General features: G+C 41.7%; 20 non-coding genes across 20 annotated transcripts; all 20 read left to right on the top strand.

The window, feature by feature from the left end:
* Positions 1-266: 266 nt before the first annotated feature.
* LOC132150212 (5S ribosomal RNA) lies at positions 267-385 on the top strand. Its single transcript, XR_009435452.1, has one exon. It is a non-coding gene; the product is annotated as a 5S ribosomal RNA (ribosomal RNA).
* Positions 386-469: 84 nt separating this feature from the next.
* LOC132149887 (5S ribosomal RNA) lies at positions 470-588 on the top strand. The gene has a single exon (XR_009435146.1). It is a non-coding gene; the product is annotated as a 5S ribosomal RNA (ribosomal RNA).
* A 608-nt stretch (positions 589-1,196) lies between these two features.
* Positions 1,197-1,315, top strand: LOC132151188 (5S ribosomal RNA). Its single transcript, XR_009436345.1, has one exon. It is a non-coding gene; the product is annotated as a 5S ribosomal RNA (ribosomal RNA).
* Positions 1,316-2,296: 981 nt separating this feature from the next.
* Positions 2,297-2,415, top strand: LOC132150497 (5S ribosomal RNA). The gene has a single exon (XR_009435727.1). It is a non-coding gene; the product is annotated as a 5S ribosomal RNA (ribosomal RNA).
* An 84-nt stretch (positions 2,416-2,499) lies between these two features.
* LOC132149886 (5S ribosomal RNA) lies at positions 2,500-2,618 on the top strand. Its single transcript, XR_009435145.1, has one exon. It is a non-coding gene; the product is annotated as a 5S ribosomal RNA (ribosomal RNA).
* A 316-nt stretch (positions 2,619-2,934) lies between these two features.
* On the top strand, positions 2,935-3,053 carry LOC132149884 (5S ribosomal RNA). The gene has a single exon (XR_009435143.1). It is a non-coding gene; the product is annotated as a 5S ribosomal RNA (ribosomal RNA).
* Positions 3,054-3,660: 607 nt separating this feature from the next.
* LOC132150211 (5S ribosomal RNA) lies at positions 3,661-3,779 on the top strand. Its single transcript, XR_009435451.1, has one exon. It is a non-coding gene; the product is annotated as a 5S ribosomal RNA (ribosomal RNA).
* Positions 3,780-3,863: 84 nt separating this feature from the next.
* On the top strand, positions 3,864-3,982 carry LOC132149883 (5S ribosomal RNA). Its single transcript, XR_009435142.1, has one exon. It is a non-coding gene; the product is annotated as a 5S ribosomal RNA (ribosomal RNA).
* A 603-nt stretch (positions 3,983-4,585) lies between these two features.
* LOC132150468 (5S ribosomal RNA) lies at positions 4,586-4,704 on the top strand. Its single transcript, XR_009435700.1, has one exon. It is a non-coding gene; the product is annotated as a 5S ribosomal RNA (ribosomal RNA).
* A 463-nt stretch (positions 4,705-5,167) lies between these two features.
* LOC132150730 (5S ribosomal RNA) lies at positions 5,168-5,286 on the top strand. The gene has a single exon (XR_009435919.1). It is a non-coding gene; the product is annotated as a 5S ribosomal RNA (ribosomal RNA).
* A 985-nt stretch (positions 5,287-6,271) lies between these two features.
* On the top strand, positions 6,272-6,390 carry LOC132150496 (5S ribosomal RNA). The gene has a single exon (XR_009435726.1). It is a non-coding gene; the product is annotated as a 5S ribosomal RNA (ribosomal RNA).
* Positions 6,391-6,474: 84 nt separating this feature from the next.
* On the top strand, positions 6,475-6,593 carry LOC132149882 (5S ribosomal RNA). The gene has a single exon (XR_009435141.1). It is a non-coding gene; the product is annotated as a 5S ribosomal RNA (ribosomal RNA).
* A 463-nt stretch (positions 6,594-7,056) lies between these two features.
* Positions 7,057-7,175, top strand: LOC132150719 (5S ribosomal RNA). Its single transcript, XR_009435918.1, has one exon. It is a non-coding gene; the product is annotated as a 5S ribosomal RNA (ribosomal RNA).
* Positions 7,176-8,160: 985 nt separating this feature from the next.
* On the top strand, positions 8,161-8,279 carry LOC132150495 (5S ribosomal RNA). The gene has a single exon (XR_009435725.1). It is a non-coding gene; the product is annotated as a 5S ribosomal RNA (ribosomal RNA).
* An 84-nt stretch (positions 8,280-8,363) lies between these two features.
* Positions 8,364-8,482, top strand: LOC132149881 (5S ribosomal RNA). Its single transcript, XR_009435140.1, has one exon. It is a non-coding gene; the product is annotated as a 5S ribosomal RNA (ribosomal RNA).
* A 607-nt stretch (positions 8,483-9,089) lies between these two features.
* Positions 9,090-9,208, top strand: LOC132150210 (5S ribosomal RNA). Its single transcript, XR_009435450.1, has one exon. It is a non-coding gene; the product is annotated as a 5S ribosomal RNA (ribosomal RNA).
* An 84-nt stretch (positions 9,209-9,292) lies between these two features.
* Positions 9,293-9,411, top strand: LOC132149880 (5S ribosomal RNA). The gene has a single exon (XR_009435139.1). It is a non-coding gene; the product is annotated as a 5S ribosomal RNA (ribosomal RNA).
* Positions 9,412-10,014: 603 nt separating this feature from the next.
* Positions 10,015-10,133, top strand: LOC132150466 (5S ribosomal RNA). Its single transcript, XR_009435698.1, has one exon. It is a non-coding gene; the product is annotated as a 5S ribosomal RNA (ribosomal RNA).
* A 465-nt stretch (positions 10,134-10,598) lies between these two features.
* On the top strand, positions 10,599-10,717 carry LOC132150708 (5S ribosomal RNA). The gene has a single exon (XR_009435917.1). It is a non-coding gene; the product is annotated as a 5S ribosomal RNA (ribosomal RNA).
* A 1,126-nt stretch (positions 10,718-11,843) lies between these two features.
* Positions 11,844-11,962, top strand: LOC132150082 (5S ribosomal RNA). The gene has a single exon (XR_009435328.1). It is a non-coding gene; the product is annotated as a 5S ribosomal RNA (ribosomal RNA).
* Positions 11,963-12,500: the final 538 nt, after the last annotated feature.

Raw genomic sequence — 12,500 nt, 5'->3', positions numbered from 1 at the left:
CTGGTTAGTACTTTTGGAAATTTTCACTAATTGTCCAATAATCTTGCAAAAAAAAAAAAAAAGAGTCAATGCCCGATCTCAGAATGTAAGCAGGTTTGGGCCAGGTTAGTACTTTTGGATTTTTTCAGTAATTATCTAATAGGCCTGGTTAGTACTTTTGGGAATACCAGGTGCTGTAAGCTTTTGGGTTTCCTACCCTACTTATATAATGCACTGGCGATTATAGTGGCTGATCTTTAAATAGCCCTCTCTTTGCAGCCTCCTTCACCTACGGCCATACCAACCTGGCTATGCCCGATCTCGTCTGATCTCGGAAGCTAAGCAGGTTTGGGCCTGGTTAGTACTTGGATGGGAGACCGCCTGGGAATACCAGGTGCTGTAAGCTTTTGGGTTTCCTTCCCTACTTATATAAAGCACTGGCGATTATAGTGGCTGATCTTTAAATAGCCCTCTCTTTGCAGCCTCCTTCGCTTACGGCCATACCAACCTGGCTATGCCCGATCTTGTCTGATCTCGGAAGCTAAGCAGGTTTGGGCCTGGTTAGTACTTGGATGGGAGACCGCCTGGGAATACCAGGTGCTGTAAGCTTTTGGGTTTCCTTCCCTACTTATATAAAGCACTGGCGATTATAGTGGCTGATCTTTAAATAGCCCTCTCTTTGCAGCCTCCTTCGCTTATGGCCATACCATCCTGGCTATGCCTGATCTCAACTGATCTCCAAATCTAAGCAGGTTTGGGCCCGGTTAGTACTTTTGGATTTTTTCAGTAATTATCTAATAGGCCTGGTTAGTTCTTTTGGAAATTTTCACTAATTGTCCAATAATCTTGCAAAAATAAAAAATAAAAGAGTCAATGCCCGATCTCAGAATGTAAGCAGGTTTGGGCCAGGTTAGTACTTTTGGATTTTTTCATTAATTATCTAATAGGCCTGGTTAGTACTTTTGGAAATTTTCACTAATTGTCCAATAATCTTGCAAAAAAAAAAAAAAAAGAGTCAATGCCCGATCTCAGAATGTAAGCAGGTTTGGGCCAGGTTACTACTTTTGGATTTTTTTCAGTAATTATCTAATAGGCTTGGTTAGTACTTTTGGGAATACCAGGTGCTGTAAGCTTTTGGGTTTCCTTCCCTACTTATATAATGCACTGGCGATTATAGTGGCTGATCTTTAAATAGCCCTCTCTTTGCAGCCTCCTTCGCTTGCGGCCATACCAGCCTGGCTATGCCCGATCTCGTCTGATCTCGGAAGCTAAGCAGGTTTGGGCCTGGTTAGTACTTGGATGGGAGACCGCCTGGGAATACCAGGTGCTGTAAGCTTTTGGGTTTCCTTCCCTACTTATATAAAGCACTGGCGATTATAGTGGCTGATCTTTAAATAGCCCTCTCTTTGCAGCCTCCTTCGCTTATGGCCATACCATCCTGGCTATGCCCGATCTCAACTGATCTCCAAATCTAAGCAGGTTTGGGCCAGGTTAGTACTTTTGGATTTTTTCATTAATTATCTAATAGGCCTGGTTAGTACTTTTGGAAATTTTCACTAATTGTCCAATAATCTTGCAAAAAAAAAAAAAAGAGTCAATGGCCGACCTCAGAATGTTAGCAGCTTTGGGCCAGGTTAGTACTTTTGGATTTTTTCAGTAATTATCTAATAGGCCTGGTTAGTACTTTTGGGAATACCAGGTGCTGTAAGCTTTTGGGTTTCCTTCCCTACTTATATAATGCACTGGAAATTATAGTGGCTGATCTTTTAATAGCCCTCTCTTTGCAGCCTCCTTCACTTATGGCCATACCATCCTGGCTATGCCTGATCTCAACTGATCTCCAAATCTAAGCAGGTTTGGGCCAGGTTAGTACTTTTGGATTTTTTCAGTAAATATCTAATAGGCCTGGTTAGTACTTTTGGAAATTTTCACTAATTGTCCAATAATCTTGCAAAAAAAAAAAAAAAAAAGAGTCAACGCCCGATCTCAGAATGTAAGCAGGTTTGGGCCAGGTTAGTACTTTTGGATTTTTTCAGTAATTATCTAATAGGCCTGGTTAGTACTTTTGGAAATTTTCACTAATTGTCCAATAATCTTGCAAAAAAAAAAAAAAGAGTCAATGCCCGATCTCAGAATGTAAGCAGGTTTGGGCCAGGTTAGTACTTTTGGATTTTTTCAGTAATTATCTAATAGGCCTGGTTAGTACTTTTGGGAATACCAGGTGCTGTAAGCTTTTGGGTTTCCTACCCTACTTATATAATGCACTGGCGATTATAGTGGCTGATCTTTAAATAGCCCTCTCTTTGCAGCCTCCTTCACCTACGGCCATACCAACCTGGCTATGCCCGATCTCGTCTGATCTCGGAAGCTAAGCAGGTTTGGGCCTGGTTAGTACTTGGATGGGAGACCGCCTGGGAATAGCAGGTGCTGTAAGCTTTTGGGTTTCCTTCCCTACTTATATAAAGCACTGGCGATTATAGTGGCTGATCTTTAAATAGCCCTCTCTTTGCAGCCTCCTTCGCTTACGGCCATACCAACCTGGCTATGCCCGATCTTGTCTGATCTCGGAAGCTAAGCAGGTTTGGGCCTGGTTAGTACTTGGATGGGAGACCGCCTGGGAATACCAGGTGCTGTAAGCTTTTGGGTTTCCTTCCCTACTTATATAAAGCACTGGCGATTATAGTGGCTGATCTTTAAATAGCCCTCTCTTTGCAGCCTCCTTCGCTTATGGCCATACCATCCTGGCTATGCCTGATCTCAACTGATCTCCAAATCTAAGCAGGTTTGGGCCAGGTTAGTACTTTTGGATTTTTTCAGTAATTATCTAATAGGCCTGGTTAGTACTTTTGGGAATACCAGGTGCTGTAAGCTTTTGGGTTTCCTTCCCTACTTATATAAAGCACTGGCGATTATAGTGGCTGATCTTTAAATAGCCCTCTCTTTGCAGCCTCCTTCGCTTACGGCCATACCAACCTGGCTATGCCCGATCTTGTCTGATCTCGGAAGCTAAGCAGGTTTGGGCCTGGTTAGTACTTGGATGGGAGACCGCCTGGGAATACCAGGTGCTGTAAGCTTTTGGGTTTCCTTCCCTACTTATATAAAGCACTGGCGATTATAGTGGCTGATCTTTAAATAGCCCTCTCTTTGCAGCCTCCTTCGCTTATGGCCATACCATCCTGGCTATGCCTGATCTCAACTGATCTCGAAATCTAAGCAGGTTTGGGCCCGGTTAGTACTTTTGGATTTTTTCAGTAATTATCTAATAGGCCTGGTTAGTTCTTTTGGAAATTTTCACTAATTGTCCAATAATCTTGCAAAAAAAAAAAAAAAAAAGAGTCAACGCCCGATCTCAGAATGTAAGCAGGTTTGGGCCAGGTTAGTACTTTTGGATTTTTTCAGTAATTATCTAATAGGCCTGGTTAGTACTTTTGGAAATTTTCACTAATTGTCCAATAATCTTGCAAAAAAAAAAAAAAAGAGTCAATGCCCGATCTCAGAATGTAAGCAGGTTTGGGCCAGGTTAGTACTTTTGGATTTTTTCAGTAATTATCTAATAGGCCTGGTTAGTACTTTTGGGAATACCAGGTGCTGTAAGCTTTTGGGTTTCCTATCCTACTTATATAATGCACTGGCGATTATAGTGGCTGATCTTTAAATAGCCCTCTCTTTGCAGCCTCCTTCACCTACGGCCATACCAACCTGGCTATGCCCGATCTCGTCTGATCTCGGAAGCTAAGCAGGTTTGGGCCTGGTTAGTACTTGGATGGGAGACCGCCTGGGAATACCAGGTGCTGTAAGCTTTTGGGTTTCCTTCCCTACTTATATAAAGCACTGGCGATTATAGTGGCTGATCTTTAAATAGCCCTCTCTTTGCAGCCTCCTTCGCTTACGGCCATACCAACCTGGCTATGCCCGATCTTGTCTGATCTCGGAAGCTAAGCAGGTTTGGGCCTGGTTAGTACTTGGATGGGAGACCGCCTGGGAATACCAGGTGCTGTAAGCTTTTGGGTTTCCTTCCCTACTTATATAATGCACTTGAAATTATAGTGGCTGATCTTTTAATAGCCCTCTCTTTGCAGCCTCCTTCACTTATGAACATACCATCCTGGCTATGCCTGATCTCAACTGATCTCCAAATCTAAGCAGGTTTGGGCCAGGTTAGTACTTTTGGATTTTTTCAGTAATTATCTAACAGGCCTGGTTAGTACTTTTGGAAATTTTCACTAATTGTCCAATAATCTTGCAAAAAAAACAAAAAAGAGTCAATGCCCGATCTCAGAATGTAAGCAGGTTTGGGCCAGGTTAGTACTTTTGGATTTTTTCAGTAATTATCTAATAGGCCTGGTTAGTACTTTTGGAAATTTTCACTAATTGTCCAATAATCTTGCAAAAAAAAAAAAAAGAGTCAATGCCCGATCTCAGAATGTAAGCAGGTTTGGGCCAGGTTAGTACTTTTGGATTTTTTCAGTAATTATCTAATAGGCCTGGTTAGTACTTTTGGGAATACCAGGTGCTGTAAGCTTTTGGGTTTCCTTCCCTACTTATATAATGCACTGGCGATTATAGTGGCTGATCTTTAAATAGCCCTCTCTTTGCAACCTCCTTCGCTTACGGCCATACCAACCTGGCTATGCCCGATCTCGTCTGATCTCGGAAGCTAAGCAGGTTTGGTCCTTGTTAGTACTTGGATGGGAGACCGCCTGGGAATACCAGGTGCTGTAAGCTTTTGGGTTTCCTTCCCTACTTATATAAAGCACTGGCGATTATAGTGGCTGATCTTTAAATAGCCCTCTCTTTGCAGCCTCCTTCGCTTATGGCCATACCATCCTGGCTATGCCTGATCTCAACTGATCTCCAAATCTAAGCAGGTTTGGGCCAGGTTAGTACTTTTGGATTTTTTCATTAATTATCTAATAGGCCTGGTTAGTACTTTTGGAAATTTTCACCAATTGTCCAATAATCTTGCAAAAAAAAAAAAAAAAAAAAGTCAATGCCTGATCTCAGAATGTAAGCAAGTTTGGGCCAGGTTAGTACTTTTGGATTTTTTCAGTAATTATCTAATAGGCCTGGATAGTACTTTTGGGAATACCAGGTGCTGTAAGCTTCTGGGTTTCCTTCCCTACTTATATAATGCACTGGCGATTATAGTGGCTGATCTTTAAATAGCCCTCTCTTTGCAGCCTCCTTCGCTTACGGCCATACCAACCTGGCTATGCCCGATCTCGTCTGATCTCGGAAGCTAAGCAGGTTTGGGCCTGGTTAGTACTTGGATGGGAGACCGCCTGGGAATACCAGGTGCTGTAAGCTTTTGGGTTTCCTTCCCTACTTATATAATGCACTGGCGATTATAGTGGCTGATCTTTAAATAGCCCTCAGTTTGCAGCCTCCTTCGCTTACGGCCATACCAACCTGGCTATGCCCGATCTCGTCTGATCTCGGAAGCTAAGCAGGTTTGGGCCAGGTTAGTACTTTTGGATTTTTTCAGTAATTATCTAATAGGCCTGGTTAGTACTTTTGGAAATTTTCACTAATTGTCCAATAATCTTGCAAAAAAAAAAAAAAAAAAGAGTCAATGCCCGATCTCAGAATGTAAGCAGGTTTGGGCCAGGTTAGTACTTTTGGATTTTTTCAGTAATTATCTAATAGGCCTGGTTAGTACTTTTGGGAATACCAGGTGCTGTAAGCTTTTGGGTTTCCTTCCCTACTTATATAATGCACTGGAAATTATAGTGGCTGATCTTTTAATAGCCCTCTCTTTGCAGCCTCCTTCACTTATGGCCATACCATCCTGGCTATGCCTGATCTCAACTGATCTCCAAATCTAAGCAGGTTTGGGCCAGGTTAGTACTTTTGGATTTTTTCAGTAAATATCTAATAGGCCTGGTTAGTACTTTTGGAAATTTTCACTAATTGTCCAATAATCTTGCAAAAAAAAAAAAAAAAAAGAGTCAACGCCCGATCTCAGAATGTAAGCAGGTTTGGGCCAGGTTAGTACTTTTGGATTTTTTCAGTAATTATCTAATAGGCCTGGTTAGTACTTTTGGAAATTTTCACTAATTGTCCAATAATCTTGCAAAAAAAAAAAAAAGAGTCAATGCCCGATCTCAGAATGTAAGCAGGTTTGGGCCAGGTTAGTACTTTTGGATTTTTTCAGTAATTATCTAATAGGCCTGGTTAGTACTTTTGGGAATACCAGGTGCTGTAAGCTTTTGGGTTTCCTACCCTACTTATATAATGCACTGGCGATTATAGTGGCTGATCTTTAAATAGCCCTCTCTTTGCAGCCTCCTTCACCTACGGCCATACCAACCTGGCTATGCCCGATCTCGTCTGATCTCGGAAGCTAAGCAGGTTTGGGCCTGGTTAGTACTTGGATGGGAGACCGCCTGGGAATAGCAGGTGCTGTAAGCTTTTGGGTTTCCTTCCCTACTTATATAAAGCACTGGCGATTATAGTGGCTGATCTTTAAATAGCCCTCTCTTTGCAGCCTCCTTCGCTTACGGCCATACCAACCTGGCTATGCCCGATCTTGTCTGATCTCGGAAGCTAAGCAGGTTTGGGCCTGGTTAGTACTTGGATGGGAGACCGCCTGGGAATACCAGGTGCTGTAAGCTTTTGGGTTTCCTTCCCTACTTATATAAAGCACTGGCGATTATAGTGGCTGATCTTTAAATAGCCCTCTCTTTGCAGCCTCCTTCGCTTATGGCCATACCATCCTGGCTATGCCTGATCTCAACTGATCTCCAAATCTAAGCAGGTTTGGGCCAGGTTAGTACTTTTGGATTTTTTCATTAATTATCTAATAGGCCTGGTTAGTACTTTTGGAAATTTTCACCAATTGTCCAATAATCTTGCAAAAAAAAAAAAAAAAAAAAGTCAATGCCTGATCTCAGAATGTAAGCAAGTTTGGGCCAGGTTAGTACTTTTGGATTTTTTCAGTAATTATCTAATAGGCCTGGATAGTACTTTTGGGAATACCAGGTGCTGTAAGCTTCTGGGTTTCCTTCCCTACTTATATAATGCACTGGCGATTATAGTGGCTGATCTTTAAATAGCCCTCTCTTTGCAGCCTCCTTCGCTTACGGCCATACCAACCTGGCTATGCCCGATCTCGTCTGATCTCGGAAGCTAAGCAGGTTTGGGCCTGGTTAGTACTTGGATGGGAGACCGCCTGGGAATACCAGGTGCTGTAAGCTTTTGGGTTTCCTTCCCTACTTATATAATGCACTGGCGATTATAGTGGCTGATCTTTAAATAGCCCTCAGTTTGCAGCCTCCTTCGCTTACGGCCATACCAACCTGGCTATGCCCGATCTCGTCTGATCTCGGAAGCTAAGCAGGTTTGGGCCAGGTTAGTACTTTTGGATTTTTTCAGTAATTATCTAATAGGCCTGGTTAGTACTTTTGGAAATTTTCACTAATTGTCCAATAATCTTGCAAAAAAAAAAAAAAAAAAGAGTCAATGCCCGATCTCAGAATGTAAGCAGGTTTGGGCCAGGTTAGTACTTTTGGATTTTTTCAGTAATTATCTAATAGGCCTGGTTAGTACTTTTGGGAATACCAGGTGCTGTAAGCTTTTGGGTTTCCTTCCCTACTTATATAATGCACTGGAAATTATAGTGGCTGATCTTTTAATAGCCCTCTCTTTGCAGCCTCCTTCACTTATGGCCATACCATCCTGGCTATGCCTGATCTCAACTGATCTCCAAATCTAAGCAGGTTTGGGCCAGGTTAGTACTTTTGGATTTTTTCAGTAAATATCTAATAGGCCTGGTTAGTACTTTTGGAAATTTTCACTAATTGTCCAATAATCTTGCAAAAAAAAAAAAAAAAAAGAGTCAACGCCCGATCTCAGAATGTAAGCAGGTTTGGGCCAGGTTAGTACTTTTGGATTTTTTCAGTAATTATCTAATAGGCCTGGTTAGTACTTTTGGAAATTTTCACTAATTGTCCAATAATCTTGCAAAAAAAAAAAAAAGAGTCAATGCCCGATCTCAGAATGTAAGCAGGTTTGGGCCAGGTTAGTACTTTTGGATTTTTTCAGTAATTATCTAATAGGCCTGGTTAGTACTTTTGGGAATACCAGGTGCTGTAAGCTTTTGGGTTTCCTACCCTACTTATATAATGCACTGGCGATTATAGTGGCTGATCTTTAAATAGCCCTCTCTTTGCAGCCTCCTTCACCTACGGCCATACCAACCTGGCTATGCCCGATCTCGTCTGATCTCGGAAGCTAAGCAGGTTTGGGCCTGGTTAGTACTTGGATGGGAGACCGCCTGGGAATAGCAGGTGCTGTAAGCTTTTGGGTTTCCTTCCCTACTTATATAAAGCACTGGCGATTATAGTGGCTGATCTTTAAATAGCCCTCTCTTTGCAGCCTCCTTCGCTTACGGCCATACCAACCTGGCTATGCCCGATCTTGTCTGATCTCGGAAGCTAAGCAGGTTTGGGCCTGGTTAGTACTTGGATGGGAGACCGCCTGGGAATACCAGGTGCTGTAAGCTTTTGGGTTTCCTTCCCTACTTATATAAAGCACTGGCGATTATAGTGGCTGATCTTTAAATAGCCCTCTCTTTGCAGCCTCCTTCGCTTATGGCCATACCATCCTGGCTATGCCTGATCTCAACTGATCTCCAAATCTAAGCAGGTTTGGGCCCGGTTAGTACTTTTGGATTTTTTCAGTAATTATCTAATAGGCCTGGTTAGTTCTTTTGGAAATTTTCACTAATTGTCCAATAATCTTGCAAAAAAAAAAAAAAAAAGAGTCAACGCCCGATCTCAGAATGTAAGCAGGTTTGGGCCAGGTTAGTACTTTTGGATTTTTTCAGTAATTATCTAATAGGCCTGGTTAGTACTTTTGGAAATTTTCACTAATTGTCCAATAATCTTGCAAAAAAAAAAAAAAAAGAGTCAATGCCCGATCTCAGAATGTAAGCAGGTTTGGGCCAGGTTAGTACTTTTGGATTTTTTCAGTAATTATCTAATAGGCCTGGTTAGTACTTTTGGGAATACCAGGTGCTGTAAGCTTTTGGGTTTCCTATCCTACTTATATAATGCACTGGCGATTATAGTGGCTGATCTTTAAATAGCCCTCTCTTTGCAGCCTCCTTCACCTACGGCCATACCAACCTGGCTATGCCCGATCTCGTCTGATCTCGGAAGCTAAGCAGGTTTGGGCCTGGTTAGTACTTGGATGGGAGACCGCCTGGGAATACCAGGTGCTGTAAGCTTTTGGGTTTCCTTCCCTACTTATATAAAGCACTGGCGATTATAGTGGCTGATCTTTAAATAGCCCTCTCTTTGCAGCCTCCTTCGCTTACGGCCATACCAACCTGGCTATGCCCGATCTTGTCTGATCTCGGAAGCTAAGCAGGTTTGGGCCTGGTTAGTACTTGGATGGGAGACCGCCTGGGAATACCAGGTGCTGTAAGCTTTTGGGTTTCCTTCCCTACTTATATAATGCACTTGAAATTATAGTGGCTGATCTTTGAATAGCCCTCTCTTTGCAGCCTCCTTCACTTATGAACATACCATCCTGGCTATGCCTGATCTCAACTGATCTCCAAATCTAAGCAGGTTTGGGCCAGGTTAGTACTTTTGGATTTTTTCAGTAATTATCTAACAGGCCTGGTTAGTACTTTTGGAAATTTTCACTAATTGTCCAATAATCTTGCAAAAAAAACAAAAAAGAGTCAATGCCCGATCTCAGAATGTAAGCAGGTTTGGGCCAGGTTAGTACTTTTGGATTTTTTCAGTAATTATCTAATAGGCCTGGTTAGTACTTTTGGAAATTTTCACTAATTGTCCAATAATCTTGCAAAAAAAAAAAAAAGAGTCAATGCCCGATCTCAGAATGTAAGCAGGTTTGGGCCAGGTTAGTACTTTTGGATTTTTTCAGTAATTATCTAATAGGCCTGGTTAGTACTTTTGGGAATACCAGGTGCTGTAAGCTTTTGGGTTTCCTTCCCTACTTATATAATGCACTGGCGATTATAGTGGCTGATCTTTAAATAGCCCTCTCTTTGCAACCTCCTTCGCTTACGGCCATACCAACCTGGCTATGCCCGATCTCGTCTGATCTCGGAAGCTAAGCAGGTTTGGTCCTTGTTAGTACTTGGATGGGAGACCGCCTGGGAATACCAGGTGCTGTAAGCTTTTGGGTTTCCTTCCCTACTTATATAAAGCACTGGCGATTATAGTGGCTGATCTTTAAATAGCCCTCTCTTTGCAGCCTCCTTCGCTTATGGCCATACCATCCTGGCTATGCCTGATCTCAACTGATCTCCAAATCTAAGCAGGTTTGGGCCAGGTTAGTACTTTTGGATTTTTTCATTAATTATCTAATAGGCCTGGTTAGTACTTTTGGAAATTTTCACCAATTGTCCAATAATCTTGCAAAAAAAAAAAAAAAAAAAAAAGTCAATGCCTGATCTCAGAATGTAAGCAGGTTTGGGCCAGGTTAGTACTTTTGGATTTTTTCAGTAATTATCTAATAGGCCTGGATAGTACTTTTGGGAATACCAGGTGCTGTAAGCTTCTGGGTTTCCTTCCCTACTTATATAATGCACTGGCGATTATAGTGGCTGATCTTTAAATAGCCCTCTCTTTGCAGCCTCCTTCGCTTACGGCCATACCAACCTGGCTATGCCCGATCTCGTCTGATCTCGGAAGCTAAGCAGGTTTGGGCCTGGTTAGTACTTGGATGGGAGACCGCCTGGGAATACCAGGTGCTGTAAGCTTTTGGGTTTCCTTCCCTACTTATATAATGCACTGGCGATTATAGTGGCTGATCTTTAAATAGCCCTCAGTTTGCAGCCTCCTTCGCTTACGGCCATACCAACCTGGCTATGCCCGATCTCGTCTGATCTCGGAAGCTAAGCAGGTTTGGGCCAGGTTAGTACTTTTGGATTTTTTCAGTAATTATCTAATAGGCCTGGTTAGTACTTTTGGAAATTTTCACTAATTGTCCAATAATCTTGCAAAAAAAAAAAAAAAAAAGAGTCAATGCCCGATCTCAGAATGTAAGCAGGTTTGGGCCAGGTTAGTACTTTTGGATTTTTTCAGTAATTATCTAATAGGCCTGGTTAGTACTTTTGGGAATACCAGGTGCTGTAAGCTTTTGGGTTTCCTTCCCTACTTATATAATGCACTGGCGATTATAGTGGCTGATCTTTAAATAGCCCTCTCTTTGCAGCCTCCTTCGCTTATGGCCATACCATCCTGGCTATGCCCGATCTCAACTGATCTCCAAATCTAAGCAGGTTTGGGCCAGGTTAGTACTTTTGGATTTTTTCAGTAATTATCTAATAGGCCTGGTTAGTACTTTAGGAAATTTTCACTAATTGTCCAATAAACTTGCAAAAAAAAAAAAAAAAAGAGTCAATGCCCGATCTCAGAATGTAAAAAGGTTTGGGCCAGGTTAGTCCTTTTGGATTTTTTCAGTAATTATCTAATAGGCCTGGTTAGTACTTGTGGAAATTTTCACTAATTGTCCAATAATCTTGAAAAAAAAAAAAAAAAGAGTCAATGCCCGATCTCAGAATGTAAGCAGGTTTGGGTCAGGTTAGTACTTTTGGATTTTTTCAGTAATTATCTAATAGGCCTGGTTAGTACTTTTGGAAATTTTCACCAATTGTCCAATAATCTTGCAAAAAAAAAAAAGAGTCAATTCCCGATCTCTGAATGTAAGCAGGTTTGGGCTAGGTTAGTACTTTTGGATTTTTTCAGTAATTATCTAATAGGCCTGGATAGTACTTTTGGGAATACCAGGTGCTGTAAGCTTCTGGGTTTCCTTCCCTACTTATATAATGCACTGGCGATTATAGTGGCTGATCTTTAAATAGCCCTCTCTTTGCAGCCTCCTTCGCTTACGGCCATACCAACCTGGCTATGCCCGATCTCGTCTGATCTCGGAAGCTAAGCAGGTTTGGGCCTGGTTAGTACTTGGATGGGAGACCGCCTGGGAATACCAGGTCCTGTAAGCTTTTGGGTTTCCTTCCCTACTTATATAAAGCACTGGCGATTATAGTGGCTGATCTTTAAATAGCCCTCTCTTTGCAGCCTCCTTCGCTTATGGCCATACCATCCTTGCTATGCCCGATCTCAACTGATCTCCAAATCTAAGCAGGTTTGGGCCAGGTTAGTACTTTTGGATTTTTTCATTAATTATCTAATAGGCCTGGTTAGTACTTTTGGAAATTTTCACTAATTGTCCAATAATCTTGCAAAAAAAAAAAAAAAAGAGTCAATGCCCGATCTCAGAATGTAAGCAGGTTTGGGCCAGGTTAGTACTTTTGGATTTTTTCAGTAATTATCTAATAGGCCTGGTTAGTACTTTTGGAAATTTTCACTAATTGTCCAATAATCTTGCAAAAAAAAAAAAAAAGAGTCAATGCCCGACCTCAGAATGTTAGCAGGTTTGGGCCAGGTTAGTACTTTTGGATTTTTTCAGTAATTATCTAATAGGCCTGGTTAGTACTTTTGGAAATTTTCACTAAGTGTCCAATAATCTTGCAAAAAAAA

Source organism: Carassius carassius, chromosome 9, assembly GCF_963082965.1.
Source record: "Carassius carassius chromosome 9, fCarCar2.1, whole genome shotgun sequence".
Lineage (NCBI taxonomy): Eukaryota > Metazoa > Chordata > Actinopteri > Cypriniformes > Cyprinidae > Carassius > Carassius carassius.
This window is presented reverse-complemented; position numbering and strand designations above follow the sequence as displayed.